Genomic DNA, 6,455 nt, shown 5'->3' with positions numbered 1-6,455 from the left:
AGATGCATCTGCCGTTGTGGATCTATTAGTTTTATGATTACACATGCGATGATTTCACTGAATAGCATTCGGGTAAGTTGGCATTGGGAAGACTTCCTGCGTTACTGTGGTCTGACCAAAAGCTTGTCCATGTGTCTGTGTGTGTATTTGTGTGTGAGAGAGAGAGGGAAAGAGAGAAAGAGAGAGAGAGATTCTCAGTGAAGGGATGACTAACTGGCTGAAGGAATGTTGCATAACTGAGATTCCTCAAACAGATCTGTTACATCACAATGAGCCTTTCTTTCTGTGAGATTCTAGAACAGCTGTACACAGCACTGTAAACGATGGGAAACAACAGAAAAGCTTATTTAAATCTAATTTTTTTTTAAATCGTTTCCCTCTTCAGATACTGGGAAATAGCCGCGCTCAGCCTGCTCCTGATTAGACCCCCTGCTGGGGTGGGGAGGTAGAGCAGCTTGTAGTGCACTGAGGCCGCCTGCGCTCTACAATCGAATCCCGAATGCGTCAGCAGCAGCTCAACAGCGACAGGAAGCAGCAGCTCAACAGCGACAGGAAGCAGCAGCTCAACAGCGACAGGAAGCAGCAGCTCAGCAGCGACAGGAAGCAGCAGCTCAGCAGCGACAGGAAGCAGCAGCTCAACAGCGACAGGAAGCAGCAGCTCAACAGCGACAGGAAGCAGCAGCTCAACAGCGACAGGAAGCAGCAGCTCAGCAGTGACAGGAAGCAGCAGCTCAACAGCGACAGGAAGCAGCAGCTCAACAGCGACAGGAAGCAGCAGCTCAGCAGCGACAGGAAGCAGCAGCTCAGCAGCGACAGGAAGCAGCAGCTCAACAGCGACAGGAAGCAGCAGCTCAGCAGTGACAGGAAGCAGCAGCTCAGCAGCGACAGGAAGCAGCAGCTCAGCAGCGACAGGAAGCAGCAGCTCAACAGCGACAGGAAGCAGCATCTCAACAGCGACAGGAAGCAGCAGCTCAACAGCGACAGGAAGCAGCAGCTCAACAGCGACAGGAAGCAGCAGCTCAGCAGCGACAGGAAGCAGCAGCTCAACAGCGACAGGAAGCAGCAGCTCAACAGCGACAGGAAGCAGCAGCTCAGCAGCAACAGGAAGCAGCAGCTCAACAGCGACAGGAAGCAGCAGCTCAACAGCGACAGGAAGCAGCAGCTCAACAGCGACAGGAAGCAGCAGCTCAGCAGCGACAGGAAGCAGCAGCTCAACAGCGACAGGAAGCAGCAGCTCAGCAGCGACAGGAAGCAGCAGCTCAACAGCGACAGGAAGCAGCAGCTCAACAGCGACAGGAAGCAGCAGCTCAACAGCGGCAGGAAGCAGCAGCTCAGCAGCGACAGGAAGCAGCAGCTCAACAGCGACAGGAAGCAGCAGCTCAGCCAGACCAGCAGGCCCTCGGCTCTTCTCACGCGTAATTTTTCCTAACCTGGCTGAAATATGTGTCATCATTCAGCTCCACCGTTCAGGGGCGGGGGGGGGGGGGGGGGGGGCGGGGGGGGGGGGGGCAGGTTTGCAGTCTCCGTGGCAGCACAGCGGGGTTCTGCATGGTCACTAAGAGCGCTCGGGATGAGGTGCGAGACGGAGACAGGGAGGTCCGCGAAAGGAAGAGACAGTGTCAAATGAGAACATCAGTCTTGAGTCATAAATCAGGTAGCCGTGGCGACCTGGCATCAGGAGGGGAATATAGTGGAGGATTTGGCAGACGTTTGGTTTGTGTCTCATTTTTTTTTTTCACAGTAATTAATCTGAAGGTGACTGCAACATGGTAACAAAAAACAGAAAAGAAACACTGAACTCTGACCGAGCCTTTATGCTACCCTACAGACACCAGCAGATCTGTGGATTTCTTTCACAAACATTGACACCACATACTGCTACTGTTCTTACCATCTTACAAACACAGCGACTCCTAAAACAAAGCTCTGTGTTCAACTACACATTGTGGGAGCAGGGCTGACTGATGTATTTTGTGTGTGTGCGTGTGTACATGTGTGTGTGCTTGTGTGTGTGTGTATGTGTGTGCTGGTGTGTGAGTGTGTGTGTGTGTGCTGGTGTGTGTGTGTGAGTGCGTGTGTGCTTGTGTGCGTGTGAGCATGTGTGCGTGTGTGCGAGTGTGTGTGTGAGTGCGTGTGTGTGTGTGCGTGTGAGCGTGTGTGTGAGTGTGTGTGTGTGTGTGTGTGTGTGTGTGTGTGAGTGCGTGTGAGCGTGTGTGCGTGTGTGCGAGTGTGTGAGTGCATGTGTGTGTGCGTGTGAGCGTGTGTGCGAGTGTGCCCCGCCCCCTGGGACTCTGCAGGGTGACATGATTGGCTGCTTGAGTGGGAGTGGGAGGTACTACATTGGGTCAACCAATCCGATGAAGGAGGCCTGAGAAGCTAAGCCGTGATGGACAGGGAGGGAGGAGAGAGCTCTGCCAGCAACAGACGACTCACCCCCCCCAGTCCCCCCGTCTTCCCATCCTGCTTCTAAAAATAACATAAGAGAGAGAGAGGGAGAGGAGGACAAGGAGAGAGAGAGGGAGAGGAGGAGAAGGAGAGAGAGAAGGAGAGGAGGACAAGGAGTGAGCAGAAGCTATGAGATCTAAAGCAAACACAGAGGTGAAGTGGGGATGTGTAGGCGTTTGCTCTGTTCACCTAGAAACATTGACAATAGTCTGTGAATTGTATTACACACACACAAACATGCACGTGCGCACACACACACACACACAAACATGAACGCGCATACGCACATGCACACACACACACACACCCACGCACACGCGCACACACACACACACTACACCTTTGAAATGAGAAATGCTGTCTCTCTCTTTGGCATGTTCATCATGCTGGTCTTTTAGCATGTTCCTGGAGAAGTGAATGTTTTCTTTTCCCTTTTCAGCATCTGTCCTTCTGTTCACCAAATTTACACCTCCCTCTCCTCTGCTTCATTACTCTCTCCATCCCTATCCCCCTTCCTGTCCTCTGCTCACACTCTCTCCATCCCTATCCCCCTTCCTGTCCTCTGCTCACACTCTCTCCATCCCTATCTCCCTTCCTGTCCTCTGCTCACACTCTCTCCTCCCTTTTCTTTCCTGAGCCTGTCGGGTGTGTGAGTGGGAGATGTTGCCAGGCAACGGATGAGTCCTTTTCTCTCCAGAATCCGGGCAGAGAAGGGACCCTAATTCTTTCGGAGTAAAAATAAATCCAGGCGAAATGAATGAGAAGCTTATAAACAAACAAGAATCGGTCATCTAATGAGCATAGAGAGAGAGAGGCATGCATGTTTTTCACGAGTACTGTGTAATAGTTCCTTGTTCTGTTGATCTTCTCTCCCTCTTAACTGAATCTGTTTACAGTCAAACTTCGTGGTTCTTTAAATACATACAGACCACACACGCAATCACATCCACACACGCGCGCGCGCGCACACACAAGTACGACCACAAAAAAAAAAAAAAAAACGGTTGAAAATGCGAATGAATTCAATCCCAGCGGTCACTGCTCAGGTCGGAGTTTCAACTACTGCTGTCATTCTGGTTCAGCTTATCATTGACCTTTTTTTTGAAAAAGAAATGAAATGCTAAATGGCCACAGAAAAAAATATTCACTGATTAAATATGAGTTCGTTTCATATTTAATTAGCTGATAATTTGGTAATTGGCTATTTATGTGTGGTATGCAATTTTTTTTTCTAAGCCAGTCTGTGCTTTATCACGAATTCATACCGAACGAATATCGTGCGAAGTCAAGCAGTGGTCGTGGGTGGTGCCCAAGGTCTTCTGCATTGTTTTCACCTGGTCGGTAATTACCCTTTAGGTAAAGCCAACAGACGAAAATGAACTTATCCTATTTTTAAGTACTTGCGTCTGCTACATTGTTTAGTTCTGATAAAATTATTCGTGTCCGAAACGCTTCTGACACTTTTATTTTATTGTAGCTTCGCACCAGGGTACTTTTTGTCCTTCCACGCATTTTGTGAGTATGTGAGCTTACAAACTAATTCAGGGAATACTTTGCAGTGTGCGGTTAGCCGCGTTCCGTTTTATTGATTTATAATCGGCTGTAGGCACCGGTAGTGTGTTTTGTATTCGTTTTTTAACAGAGCGGTGTCAATGTGCATAAAAACTGTTACTAGGTGTAAATTATTATTTTAAAATTCCTAATGAATCTCCCTTTTTGAAAATAGCTCGAATCATGGAAATAGGTAGGACATTCGTTTAATTTAATTTTCGTTCGGTTCTGGAAGAAGCATGTTCCTATTTCCGAAAAACAAAATGGTAGGACGGTTCAACACCCGTTTCTCTTTGAATTTGCACTCTTTGGAGCGCCACCTACTGGAAATTTCTATTCAGCTCCTTGCATCAACTGACCTAACCTCTCTGTCTGCGGGTCGCAATTTATTTGGCAGTCGTTGGGATAATATTTTCTTTCTAAAAATTTTCTGTATTGATTAGACACAATGACTTAACTCGGATTTATTGGTGTCTTGAATATCAATCTGTCAGTTGCTGAAATTCATCTTCAGTCTGCAGGTCTCTGAAGTTCAATACAAATTTCCTGCGCAGTGCTGTTTTAAACGCTGGTGGGAGTATGCGTCATTTGTGTGGCAGTTGAGCTGCTCGCAGCATGCCAGCTCGAGCATATGAAATTTAGCACGACCACAGGGGTTTTTGAACTTAAAGTAGCAAAACACTTTTGTTTTTCACTTCTCTTACAAAAATCGCATTCCCACCCACCTCCAGTTTCAACATCTTGCTATCTCCTGACCGTGCCTATTTTTGTTATGGCTTTTTCATTACATTTTTCACTTCTCCCGCCTTTTTTTCATGGATGCTACACGAGTCAGAGAAAACTCCCAATGTCGTGATGTAGGTGCGCGTGCACCCCACCCGACGCGAGCAATTACTGCTCCCACTGCCGCACGCTTATCCACGCACCAAGTACACATACGGCACAATAGCCTACATCTAATATTAACATACTACGGAGAAAAATGAATATTTAAAAAAATAAATCAACAATTTAATATTGCTGATATCGACAAAGAGCAGCTCAAGGGAGATACGTTAACGTTGCTAGGTGCGTCGGACTGTGTGCAGAACTTACAAGACTGACCCACGCGACTTCGCCAGGTTTTTCAGCACAATTTTATATTTATCCTTTACTTATCCAAGTGAATCAAAGTAAAATAAAATCTATTTTTGTGGGGGGATCTGGTCAAGAGGCTACATAATTTTTGCAATACAGCACATTTAATTAAAACAACCCTGAAGCAGATTGAAATGTAATGTCCCTTATGATGTTCCCATCGAGAATAATTTTCAAACTGCCAAGTGTAATGGGCAATATCTGAATGTCAAAATATATATCCAAAATTACAGTACAAATTCGGCCTACTCTATTAGAGGGTATTTACCACTGCATAGTTTGTCACGTATTGTAAAAAGGAGTCGCCTAAGTGTAGCCTATAGGAAACAGGCCGAGACCTAATGTCACCAAAGCGGCAAAAATAAAAACGAAAAGATAAACACAAACATTAATCGAATGCCAAAATCATACACATTATCTTTTGAACGGTAAGCGCGAGGACCCAGAGACTTCTCGGAGGATGCATCGCGACTGAAGGTGTGTCACGCACGTTCACGTGACTGTCAGTGGTAGAAAGGTACCATTTCCGGTGATTACTCACCCCCGCAAATCAACAGTGTGTGTGTGTGTGCGCGCGCCCGCGTGCGGGTATGTGTGTGTCCGCCAGAGAGAGGGACAGAGATTCGCCTAGACACTGATAGCTCCTAATGTGCTTACCTGAGTAGAGTGTAGCTACACTAGCGGCCCCGCGTGAAAACGCAAGCGTTTGTCTCGTATTATGACGGTGTACAATCACAGTGCCGAGAAAAAAAAATTTGCCCCTTACTTACTGATTGTCAAAGTCCTGACTTGAACCCAATAGAGATGCTGTGACAAGACCTGAAACGAACAGTTCATGCCCAAAGACCTATCAATTTGTCTGAATTTAAGCAGATCTGCAAAGAAGAATGGGCTAATATTCCTCCACAGCGATGTGAAAGACTGATATCAAATTATAGGAAGTGTTTTGTTGCAGTTATTGGTGCTATGGGTGGTGCCAGCAGTTATTAAGTTTAAGGGGGCAATTACTTTTTCAAATGGTATGGGTGTTTGATAACCTTTTCCATTAAATAAATAAAAGAATAATTAAGTACATATGTTTGTGTTTACTCAGGTTCCCTTTGTCCAATATTACATACATTACATATTACAATATTTATTTGTCTAAAGATCTGAAACCATTCAGCGTGAAAAGTATGCAATAATAGATTAAATCAGGATAATGAAATACTTCTTCACGGAACTACATTTGTTCTGAGCACAAAATCTCGCGATTAAGCAGTTGCACGAGCCGCCCCTGTTTTGGAGACCATGACAGCATATTGTCCTACGTTGTTCTGAAG

This window comes from Anguilla anguilla, chromosome 9 (assembly GCF_013347855.1).
Source record: "Anguilla anguilla isolate fAngAng1 chromosome 9, fAngAng1.pri, whole genome shotgun sequence".
Classification (NCBI taxonomy): Eukaryota; Metazoa; Chordata; class Actinopteri; order Anguilliformes; family Anguillidae; genus Anguilla; species Anguilla anguilla.
Note: the sequence above shows the minus strand (reverse complement) of the source record.